Here is a 13,286-nt window from a genome sequence, read left to right on the forward strand (position 1 = left end):
GACTTGGCCAAGAACATGTAAAGTTTGGGGACTCCCACTTGATTCCCACAGATACGTGGATGTGATCCTGGGCAGATATGTTCTGACTCTATGCACATAGACTTGTTCTTGACCTTTGTCAAGCAAGAGAAGCCTCTGGGCCAGCAGTATTGTGCACTCATCATGAGTCCATGGGCACTGCTTTGGCTTTTGCATTTGATGTCATGCAAATGGGTGGTCTTAATACAAAGACATAGAGTTCCCCTTGACTACTGATAAAATAAGCCTCTCATTTAAGTTCCTTTAATTTCTGATCCACTGTCTAGTCTATAGTTTTTACTATATTTTCAAACAGATTCCTGGACATACTTGTCAGAAGAGAGTGATTCTCTCCCTTACAGTCTTAGATAATCCAACTTCTGATAATATTTTCTATCACCACACTGTGGATTTCTAATCCATTTACCTCTCTGGCATGCATTTCTGATAAGATACATGGTCAAAAATCTATTATACAGGCTGCATGTAATGAACTGCAAGTGATTAGAGATCGTGAAAATATTAATACTTAAGTGAATGATGAAGAACATTTCCTTGGGAGATGACCATTAGGCTGGCCTCAGTTGGTTGCTAGTTTCTGAGTCACAGAAGATAGGATGGACACAGGCATAGAGGAAAGTAGAAGGTCTTAGGGAAATCATTGTATCAGTCAATAGAGGTTGTTATGGACACAGCTAGAGAGGTCAGTTGGAATCTATTCATAGGGAACCTGTATAAGTGGAAGTATAAAGAGTTTCTCCTACTGTTTGTGAGTGCTAATGAGCAAATCCCCCACTCCCATAAAACACAGCTTTTACAATAGGACTTGACATGTCTGATTCACAATATACTGTTCTTTTCCAGGAGAGCTACAAGCATCTTATATTGATTTATTGTTGTTGATCTACTTGGATATTCCCTTTTTCAAATCTTGACTGATTATTTATGTTTTTCTATTTTAACCCTAAGAGTCTTTGGATCCTTTTTAAACTCTATGCATCCTCAATTCTCTCTGCAAGGTGGCAGTATATCCATGGATATTAAAATATATACCAGTGCTACTTTAGGGAAACAAGGCCCTCTAACATCCACTTTTGGTCCACCTCAGGATTTTGCTGATAGCTCAGTTGGGAAAGATTCTCCTGCAAAGCTGGAGACATTAGTTCAACTCCTGGGTAGGGAAGCTCTGCTGGAGAAGGGATAAGCTACCCAGTCTAGCATTCTTTGGCTTCCCTTGTGGCTCAGCTGGTGAAGAATCTGCCTTCAGTATGGGAGACCTGGGCTTGATCCCTGGGTTTGAAAGATCCCCTGGAGTAAGGAAAGGATACCCACTCCAGTATTCTGGCCTGGAGAATTCCATGGACTGTGTAGTCCATGGGGTCACCAACAGTCGGACATGACTCAGCAACTTTCACTTTCAGCTCTTCAGTCCTAGCAATCTGTTACCTTCCATTAACAGCAAGTATTTCAGTAAGTCCTACAATGGGCATTAAAGGGTCATAGTGTTAAATGGTGATTATATATACAGATCTGGAATCACAACACCCACGTATATGTAGACATAAGGTCTCTCTGTCCATACCATCCTGGTAGCTGCTTTAACTGACTAATTTTCAGGAGGCGGGGTTGATAGTTCTCCCACTTCCTTTGAAAGGACAACAAACCCAGGGTCTCCTTCACTCTTAATGATTTTAAAACACATTCAGTGACTGACTTTGAATCATCAACTGTGTCTCTCAGCAGTTAAAGTTCCAGAAAGATTTAACTAGGGACCTATAGTCCAGATAAAAGATACCATAGCATTGACTTAAAATCTGAACTCAACTCTTTTGATGCTGATGGTGAAACTCTGTTTTAATTGTTTCTAAAATGTTTTCTGAAGACACATGGGATTCCTTTGGTAGAGACTCTCCCTTATATATCTCCATATTTGATTGACTATTCCTTGAAACTATTCAAGCACTTCAAAACTAAAGTTATCACCAAATTAAATATTCGATACTCTTCTTTTTAAACCACAAAATCTTGTAGAACTTGGACTAACAAAAGAGATTATTAGGGAAGAATATTTTATGAGTGTAGTTATTTAGAAATACTAGGGGATGGTGATAAATATAAGACCAGCTTTTACACAGTCTTATATTAATACTTTTATCAAAAGTCTCTGTCCTGACTTCTCTGGCTCTTCAGTCGTTAGGACTCCATGCTTTCACTAGAAGGGGAACCGGTTCAATACCTGGTTAGGGAACTAAGATCCCACAAATTGCATGGTGCCCACCACCAAAGAGAATTATTTGTGTGTGGTGACCTTGTTTGTCATCTGCATCGGGATTGGGCCACCTCTACGGCCCTGCCCTTGAGAACACACTTTTCCCACCAATTTCTTAGGATAACAGTGGCCTAATTGATATTTGGTCTGATCCCTCCAAACATTATTTTAATCTCTGGGAGTGCTAATTGTGGGTTTTAGTTGTATAAGCATTTTGTGCCTCCTGAGTACCTTTAGCTGACAGCATAGGCGAGTGATGCAAGAAAGCCCGTTATGACGTAAGTGGCCAGGATGTGATTTCTGCTTGCATCTCTTAAGGGAAGTATGACATTCACCATCCCCATGTGAAGCCCTCTTCCCATCTGGGTTCTGGCAATCTAGACCCTAATGTCATTCCACACCCCAAACAATCACAGTAAGACCACACTACTACTCCTTGCTGCTGGGATCAATTGTTAAGCAGGGTTATCCATCTTCAGTGCAGACTCTTGACTCAGTCCAGACCTCTACTCTCTGTCTAACTGGGGACATGAGGGTCTGTTCCCTAATCTCTCGGGACCCCACATCCCTCCCCACTCAGGTGCCCACCTCTTTTCTTCCTTCCCTGCCTTCCCATCAGAAAATTCACACACACACAAATATCATCTTTTTACCATTTGATGTTTATTTTAATCACAGCCATCAGTTTACTATGTTAGTGTGAGAGACAGTCTTTTCCCGGTTGGCCATTTCTAAGAAAGCAGACCTCTGGAGACACAATTCTAAACTGTCTGCCCTTTTCTATTCAGTTATTGGCTCCCCAGGTTGTACTTCTCCACGGTCCCTCATTCTGGGGTGGCTGAGTCTATCTTCTCTTCTGATTCTGCCTCCTTCTTTGACTCTGCCTCATATTTTGGTACCCTTTTCGGCTGTGATTCATTTTCTTACGTGCACAGGTACAGAAAAAACAGTTTGGTTTTCTTCACCTTCTTCGACTAAGTGGCATATGATCGGATTTTCTTTCTCAAGGTTCCTTTTAGAGGTCTTCTGACTCTCATGGTCATATTTCGTGCCTTGAAAGACAAGAGAAGGGTATTAGTTTTGAGGAAAGAGTATACCAACTGAGGTGGAAGGGAGATTTCATGAAAAGGGATGTGGGCTGATGAGGGCATTTGTGGCAGGCAATGACAGTGTAGAGGTCTTGGCCAGCAAAGTCAATGGAGAATGTGGGGAACGTAGATGGAATCATGTTACCTTCACACTGCCTCTGTATCTCTGTGGACAAAGGGTCTTCTTTTGTCCTTTCAGCCTTGAAGCAAACCACTTGGCAAGTCTTCTTGGCTGCCGTGGCTTGCTGGTTACCTTAGTCATGATGATAACATGAAGTGGCCTAACCCAGAATCTCTGCCTCTGACCTCCCTATATATACCTTCTCAGGACAATGAGGAGCCACACCCTTCAATCTGATTGGTCAGCTAGGCACTCCCCCAGCCAATGGTGGCTTTGGGCTCTTAGACATCACAATGTACCACTGTGCCCATCACATGGGTTAGTAGGTGCTGAGGGACGCCATGATACAACTTTCTCACCCCTGACACCTCTGTGTGTCTGATTCTGGGGCGTGGTGATTCAGGGGCATGGTGTTTCTTCTCATGACCCTCAGACTTTCCTTCAGTGCCCTTTATTCTTTGACTTATATGTCCCCCTTTAGCACTCCTGCCTCCTCCATCCCTGTATGAACCTCTACCAAACACTTTTCACCCCATTTCAGCACCTCAGAGTTCTCTAGTCACTTCATCTTTTGACCACCCTCTTCCTATTGGGGTTTCTTGAGGGGCTTAAAGAACTTAAGAGCAAGCCCTTAACATGGAAAAAGGTAATTAAGAACAGGTTGGATGTTTTTCCTACCCCAATGAGATTTAGATACCCCAAGACTTGGTGAATCCTCAGTCTGTTGCCCCAAGGTCTATGCACCGTCTCCATAAGATTACACATCAGAGAAAAGAAAGCGTGAAATGTCTCCTCCACAAATATTGTTGGGGACACTTCTACTGTCATATTGAGTGAGGAAACTCAACTTGCCCCATCTACCAGAAATACATTCCCGATTAAAAAAAAAAAAAGTACGGTGCCCAAAGGCAAGAGTCAGATGACCATTGAACCACTGACTCTTGACTGAATCACTTCCTCAGTGGTCCCTCATTGACAGTTATCATCAGGTAGAGCCCACTGTGGAGCTGACCAATAGCTGAGCAGGAGAAGTACCAGTAGGTATCTCACTGATAGTTGGTCACTTATGGGCAAGGCCCAGGGATCAATGTCCAATTGCTGGGCAAGCCCTGTTGCTTCGTAACAGAATGTGGAGTAATAAGGCACATCAATGGCTACCTGCTAAGGGCTGTGCTCATGCTGCTCTGTTCCATAAGGATATGTTGGGTCCAGTGTGCTTTAATCTTTTTGACTGACTCCTTTCCCACCTCAGATTTTGATTTCACATGCTTGTTTAACTTTTGTACATCATTCTTTTCATTGTATTCCCAGGCATGCCAGTCAGCAGTGCTGATCTATATGCCCCTCCAACAGCTGCCACATGATCGCATGTGCTGCATATAGTATAGCTAATATTTCAAAGCCAACAAGAATGTCAAAGCCATCCCACCTTGAGAACTACTTTGACAAACCTTAACCTCACAGTGATTCTTATTCTATTCACAGTGAAACAGAGCAAAATGAGCACAGCCCTATGCAGTTAGCCATTGATGTGCTTCATTTCAACCTACCCTGTTCCTAGGCAACAGGTGTTGCTCAGCCTTGCTTGGTGCCTCAGATGGCCCCATTCACAAGCAGCCAACTGTCAATGAGTGACCATTCGTTGTCCTGCTCATCTATTGATCAGCACCACAGTGGGCCCTGCCCCCAGTTACTGTCAAGGAGGGACCATTGGGGAAGTGATTAAGTACGGGTGGTGTGGTGGTCAACAGCTGGAAAGTGAGAGAAGAGGCAGATTTAGGCTTTTTTTTGGAGGGCCTGGAGATCACTCAGCCTTGGGCCAGTGGGTGAGCTGGAGATTCCAGGGAATAGACAGGGGACTGCATCTTGTAGGGCTCCAGAGCCGTCACTAAGGCCCTCCAGTAGCCTTTGCCCAGGCCTTGAGGAATGGTGAACCTCTCCCCCATCCCTGTCTCTGCAACCTACTCACAGTGGCCATCTTTCTGGGTCTCAGTCTGTGAGAACTGGGTGCCTGATTCCATCAAGGATGAGAGCTGGGCAGAATGTGGGAACCTTGCCCTGAAGGAGCTGCAAACTGAGATCTGTTTCTGCTTAACCAGGATGGGACATTTCAAGGTGAGCATTGTGCCTTGAGACTTTGCCCTCTATTGTCAGGACAGAAAATAACATTCATCTGGTAGAAATATACAGTAACCTGACCATGATCTAACGTTAAGCACAAAGGATGTGAAACCAATAAATCTGCAACAACTTACCGCAACTCTCTCTAACATTTGCTTTTAAATTTACTTAACTGAAAACGTTCAGTAACTTTGGGTTCTTAGGGCAAGAGCCACCCACATCCTTCTATGAATCTGTAATAAACCTTTCCCTGTTCCAAACTCTAACATTTAGATTGGATGGGCCTCATTCTGCATCTATCACATAGACTTGCAATTTTGATAACAATAATACTGTCGAAGGGCTGACTTGGCCCTGCGTAAACAAGAGCAGAAACTGGCCAGGTGCTCACAGTCATCCATAACATACCCAGTGACTTGGCTTGGCTAAACTTTAGCCAAGCTTCTCTCCTCTGAACTTCAGCTTTCCCCCACGCTTGAGCAAGCGCTAAGAGTCCGACATTTCTGGCTGCCTTAATAGCTCATTCTAAGAATCATCTCACTACAGAAAGAAACACTTCCTGTCAAACTGCTCCATCATGCTAATTGTTCATCCATCCCCACTTCTTTCCCCATCTCTCACACACACACACACACACAAACTCACACACACACACACAGTTGCTGCTCACCTTGCTTATCTTCCATGTTAACGAAATATATTTTTCTGTTCCATTTTGAGACACGTTAAGAACTTGTGTTCAAAACCTTCTCCCTATTGCAATCAGTTTATTTCATTCATTCAGTTGTGTCCGACTCTGTGAAACTCCATGGGCTGCAGGACACCAGGATTCCCTGTCCATCACCAACTCCCAGAGCTTTCTGAAACTCAAGTCCATCGAATCCCCAATGCCATCCAACCATCTCATCCTCTGTCGTCCCCTTCTCCTCTCACCGTCACTCCTTCCTAGCATCAGGATCTTTTCCAATGAGTCAGTTCTTTGCCTCAGGTGGACAAAGTACTGGAGTTTCAGCTTCAGCGTCAGTCCTTCTAGTGAATAATCAAGACTGATACCCCACGCCCAAGGAGTGGTGACTGCATGGGCGCAGGAGGGCCTAGAGGAGCTACTCCACGTTCAAGGTAGGAGGGGTGGCAGTGAGGAGATACCCCACGTCCAAGGTAAGAGAAACCCACGTAAGACGGTAGGTGTTGCAAGACGGCATCAGAGGGCAGACACACTGAAACCATAATCACAAAAATCTAGTCAATCTAATCACACTAGAACCACAGCCTTGTCTAACTCAATGAAACTAAGCCATGCCCTGTGGGGCCTCCCAAGTTTGGCGGGTCGAGAGGTCTGACAGAATGTGGTCCACTGGAGAAGGGAATGGCAAACCACTTCAGTATTCTTGCCTTGAGATCTGCATGAACAGGATGAAAAGGCAAAATGATAGGATACTGAAAGAGGAACTCCCCAGGTCAGTAGGTGCCCTATATGCTACTGGAGATTGGTGGAAAAATAACTCCAGAAAGAATGAAGGGATGGAGCCAAAGCAAAAACTATACCCAGTTGTGGATATGACTGGTTACAGAAGAAAAGTCCAATGCTATAAAGACCAATATTGCATAGGAACCTGGAATGTTAGGTCCATGAATTAAGGCAAATTGGAAGTGGTCAAACAGGAGATGGCAAGAGTGAACATCAATATTCTAGGAATCAGTGAACTAAAATGGACTGGAATGGGTGAATGTAACTCAAATGACCATTATATCTACTACTGCAGGCAGAATCCCTTAGAAGAGATGCAGTAGCCATCATGGTCAACAAAAGAGTCCAAAATGCAGTCCCTGGATGCAATCTCAAAAACGATAGAATGATCTCTGTTTGTTTCCAAGGCAAACCATTCAATATCACATTAGTCCAAGTCTATGCTCCAACCAGTAACACTGAAGAATTGAAGTTGAACGGTTCTATCAAGACCGACAAGATCTTTTAGAACTAACACCCCAAAAAGATGTCCTTTTCATTATAGTGGACTGGAATGCAAAAGTAGAAAGTCAAGAAACACCTGGAGTAACAGGAAAATTTGGCCCTGTGCCGGGAGCCAGTGTGAGAAGCTCTGCCTGTGGCAAAGGTCATGAGAAAGGAGGCTCAGCATAGGCAAAGGTGGTATCGAGCCTCAGGAGTCCTCCTGGATATTCTCGAGCATCTACCCCCCAAAACCAGAGTCTGCCTACTTTACTGCTTTGTGCTCTCACCTCTGACTTTACTGGGGGCTGTCCCCCACCACCATCTTACTCTCTCTGATAAAGAGTTAACTTACAGCTCCAGTTAATAAGTTTCTGGGCATTAGGAGTGTTTATATCCAAACCCCCCAGATAGCTGTCTAACTCGCCTGACAAGTTTACCTGGACTCCTACAGCTATGCATATGATTGTTTACAGTCTCCCAGTCTTGAGAGGCAGGGGAAGCTTAAGATATTCAAATAGCTTAGAGCCTCTCAAAGAGTTAGAAACTGTCAAAATAAAACTAGTAAAAGATTTCATTGATGAGCCAATGCTTGCTGCCAAGTTTCCACATCCCCTGTATTGTATCCTTGAATGTGTATTAATTAATATACTTGGTATGTAGAAAAAATAAGTAGTGGCCTTGCTGCTAGCAACTTTAGAACCTTAAGGTAATAAATTCTTTCCTTTGTTGTAAATCCACTGCACCTCTGCCCTGTAGGAATGCAACATTATCTAACACCTTCGGAGGATGGCGCCAAACCTTAAAATAATTACTGTTAGACAAAATAAGTCTTACGGTTGACAAACCTTTGTCAAGAGTCATAAAATGTTAATAGGCCTTCTGGCCAGAAGATGATGTAAATCACCTAAACTATTTGTATACGATAAATTTGTAGGAAAGAAACCCTGGTTTCGATAAGGATCAAAGACTGCTGACTTCGCATGATTTCACATCCCCTATTATCTTCTATGTGCAACTTAGGGTATAAAAACCCCCATTGAAAATAAAGCTACGGGCCTTGCTCACTGAAGTTTGGTCTCCCCGTGTCATTCTTTCTTGTTTTCTTTCCTCCTTTTCTCTTCTGTTCTTCCTTCATGCCAAAATAATTTGGAGTGCGGGGGTCCTCTGCGACCACTTATTTGCCTGGGCTTCTAAGACCCGCTCGAGAAGGTTCCTAACGTTGGGCACCTTCCACTATTCGAGAGGGCGCCTGTGGCCTCCGTGGTCAGAGCAAGTTTGGTGTCACGAACTTTATTGATTTCCCGCGTAAACCAGTTATTACTGAGCATCTAATAAATCTCTCAGACTTTGCTATTTCTTAATCGCCGACGCCGTCATCCTGAGGGAATCCCTGGATACAACCGGGGCTGGACACCGGCAGCCCTGGAGTATGGAATAAAGTAGGGCAAGGGCTAGTAGAGTTTTGCCAAGAGAACACACTGGTCATAGCAAACACCCTCTTCCAACAACACAAGAAAAGACTCTACACGTGGACATCACCAGATGGTGAACAACGAAATAAGATCGATTATATTGTTTGCAGCCAAAGATGGAGAAGCTCTATAAAGTCAGCAAAACAAAACCTGGAGCTGACTGTAGCTCAGATCATGAGCTCCTTATTGCCAAATTCAGACTTAAATTGAAGAAAGTAGGGAAAACCACTAGACCATTCAGGTATGATCTAAATCCAATCCCTTATGATTATACAGTGGAAGTGAGAAATAGATTTAAGGGACTATCTCTGATAGATATAGTGCCTGATGAACTATGGAATGAGGTTCATGACATCGTACAGGAGACAGGGATCAAGAACATCCCCATGGGAAAGAAATGCAAAAAAGCAAAAGGGCTGTCTGGGGATGCCTTACAAATAGCTGTGAAATGAAGAGAAGCCAAAAGCAAAGGCGAAAAGGAAAGATATAAGCATCTGAATGCAGAGACCAAAGAATAGCAAGAAGAGATAAGAAAGCCTTCCTCAGTGATCAATACAAATAAATAGAGGAAAACAACGGAATGGGAAAGACTAGACATCTCTTCAAGAAAATTCGAGATACCAAAGGAACATTTCATGCAAAGATGGGCTCAATAAAGGACATAAATGCTGTGGACCTAACAGAAGCAGAAGATATTAAGAAGAGGTGGCAAGAATACACAGAAGAACTGAACAAAAAAAATGTTCACGACCCAGATAATCATGATGGTGTGATCACGCACCTAGAGCCAGACATTCTGGAATGTGGAGTCAAGTGGGCCTTAGAAAGCATCACTATGAGCAAAGCTAGTGGAGGTGATGATATTCCAGTTGAGCTATTTCAAATCCTGAAAGATGATGCTGTGAAGGTGCTGCACTCAATATGCCAGCAAATTTGGAAAACTCAGCAGTGGCTACAGGACTGGAAAATGTCAGTTTTTACTCCAATCCCAAAGAAAGGCAATGCCAAAGAATGCTCAAACGGCACTCATCTCACATGCTAATAAAGTAATGATCAACAATCTCCCAGCCAGACTTCAACAGTACATGAAATGTGAACTTCCAGATGTTCAAGCTGGTTTTAGAAAAGGCAGAGGAACCAGAGATCAAATTGCCAACATCTGCTGGATCATCAAAAAAGCAAAAGAGTTCCAGAAAATGATCTATTCTGCTTTATTGACTATGCCAAAGCCTTTGACTGTGTGGATCACAATAAACTGTGGAAAAATCTGAAAAAGATGGGAATACCAGACCACTTGACCTGTCTCTTGAGAAACCTCTATGCAGGTCAGGAAGCAACAGTTAGAACTGGACATGGAACAACAGACTGGTTCCAAGTAGGAAAAGGAGTACATCAGGGCTGTATATTGTCACCCTGCTTATTTAACTTATATGCAGAGTACATCATGAGAAACGCTGAGCTGGAAGATGCACAAGATGGAATCAAGATTGCCAGGAGAAATATCAATAAGCTCAGATATGCAGATGACACTACCCTTATGGCAGAAAGTGAAGAAGAACTAAAGAGCCTCTTGATGAAAGTGAAAGAAGAGAGTAAAAAAGTTGGCTTAAAGCTCAACATTCAGAAAGCTAAGATCATGGCATCTGGTCCCATCACTTCATGGGAAATAAATGGGGAAACAGTAGAAACAGTGGCTGACTTTATTATCTGGGCTCCAAAATCACTGCAGATGGTGACTGCAGCCATGAAAATTAAGGAAGCTTACTCCTAGGAAGGAGAGTTATGACTAACCTAGACAGCATATTAAAAAGCAGAGACTCTGTGGGAGAGGGAGAGGGTGGGGTGATTTAGGAGAATGGGATTGAAACATGTATAATATCATATATGAAACGAATCGCCAGTCCAGGCTCAATGCATGATACAGGATGCTTGGGGCTGGTGCACTGGGATGACCCAGAGGGATGGTATATGGAGGGAGGTGGGAGGGGTGTACAGGATGGGGAACACATGTACACGTGTGGCAGGTTCATGTTGATGTATGGCAAAACCAATACCATATGTAAAGTAAATAACCTCCCATTAAAATAAATAAATTTATATTAAAAATAAAAAATAAAAAGCAGAGACATTACTTTGGCAACAAAGGTCTGTCTAGTCAAGGCTATGGTTTTTCCAGTGGTCAGGGATGGATTGAGAGTTGGACTATAAAAAAGCTGAGCACCAAAGAATTGATGCTTTTGAACTGTGGTGTTGGAGAAGACTCTTGAGAGTCCCTTGGACTGCAAGGAGATCCAACCAGACCATCCTAAAGGATATCAGTCCTGAATGTTCATTGGAAAGACTGATGTTGAAACTGAAACTCCAATATTTTGGCCACCTGATGCAAAGAGCTGACTCATTGGTAAAGACCCTGATGCTGGGAAATATTGAGGGCAGGAGGAGAAGGGGACGACAGAGGAAGAGATGGTTTGATGGCATCACCAACTCAATGGACATGGGTTTGGGTGGACTCCCCGAGTTGGTGATGGACAGGGAGGCCTGTTGTGCTGCGGTTCATGGTATCGCAAAGAATCAGACACGACTGACAAACTGAAATGACTTCCTCTCAGTCTTTCAGTGAAGATCAGTCCTTCTGTCTTCCCATTTGTCTCTGCCTCTCTGAATTTAAGTGCATCAGTTATCTATTATGATCTTGAAGGGGTGATCTTGTGGGGGAGCATCACTGTAGAGTGCGTACCTCAGTCAGCGGGGGGGTGAGGCTGGATTTGATGCACCATGGACCACAAGTCACATCTTTCCTTAGGGTGTGCCAGCACCTATGGCTGGGAAGTTCAGTGGTACCAGGTCTGAAGCCAGATGTGAGGCAGAGACTTCCTTTTCCTCAGTGGCTTTCACTGTCCTATTGGGGGCAGGGTGGGATCCCAAGGTCCTGGAGCAGAAGAGCTGAATGTCAGGCCAGATCTGGCTGTGTTCCCTCAAGTATGCATGCTCCCCTCTCACAGCACTGCAACCCTTGGCACAGAGGAACAAGAGGAGGATGTTCTGGTTAGAAAAATAACAAAAAGAGCAAATCTCCAGGATGGCTGCTTACAGAGATCCAGGCTACTTCCAACGTGTCATCTGTGCCATCACCATCAGTAGCGTCTCCTGCCCTGCTTAAACATACCTTCTGGTCTGAGACGTCTTGGTCCCTCACAGCTGATCACTTCCCCCAGCTTCTGCTATCCCTGCCCTGTTGAAGAGGGGTGCTATTGGGCAGGTGAGGCCCTCATGGGCTCTGGGCACATACTGGGTCATCTGCTGTGGCAGTCTGGCCTCCATCAGAGATCAGGACTTCTCCTGATACGCTGCCTATGTAAGTGCCCTCCATGAGCATGACCCCGGCTCTTCCACCCACATGCCGCCCTGGGCCAGATGCACCTCTGTTTCCCACATCTCAGCTGTCTGCCTGGTCATGGCAGCCCTTGGTCCAGTGCAGATCAGCCACATGGAGTAAGCAGGGTGTGTGTAAGTGTGGGGAGTTGTTGGGAAAACAGGCATCCACAAATGCGGTCTCAATCTATCCTCTTCATTGTGGCTTGGGAGCAAGTCCCTGAGCACATGCTCCTGGAGGGGGGAGTCCAGGCTTCCCAAAGACCTCCTGTTAGTCCACATAGCCCTGCAACCATCTAAGGGTGTTTCTCTTCCCTGTGTCAGACCCCAGGACTTGTGTGTCCAATATATGGCTCGAAACACTCACACCCAGGGCATATCTCCACCCGTGTAATCTCCCTTATATTCTGAGTCCTCTCCAATGGGCACACGTCAGGACTTGAATCATCCTTTCCCTTCATACCCTGCTCCCTGTGGATCTTTCTTTGAGAGCAAGTTTGGGAATCTTTCTGAATTTTCCAATTAATTTTTTGATCTAATTGTTCTACATGTTGATGGATTCATTTTATTTATTTTTTTCATTCGACTATATTCGATTTACCATGTTGTGTTTCAGGTGTCCAGCAAAGTGATTCAGCTTTACATATACATGTATTTGGGCTTCCCACTTGGCTCAGTTGTTAAAGAATCACCCTGCAATGAAGGAGATTTGGGTTCAGTCCCTGGGTTGGGAAGATATGCTCAGAGGGACAGGACGAGCCTCTCAGGTATTGTTGCCTGGAAAATCTCATGGACAGAGGATCCTAGCAGGCTACAGTCCACAGGGACACAAAGAGTAGGGCACATCTTAATCAACTGAGCTTGCACAGGCACA

Source organism: Bos javanicus, chromosome X (genome assembly GCF_032452875.1).
Source record: "Bos javanicus breed banteng chromosome X, ARS-OSU_banteng_1.0, whole genome shotgun sequence".
In the NCBI taxonomy this organism is placed as follows: Eukaryota; Metazoa; Chordata; class Mammalia; order Artiodactyla; family Bovidae; genus Bos; species Bos javanicus.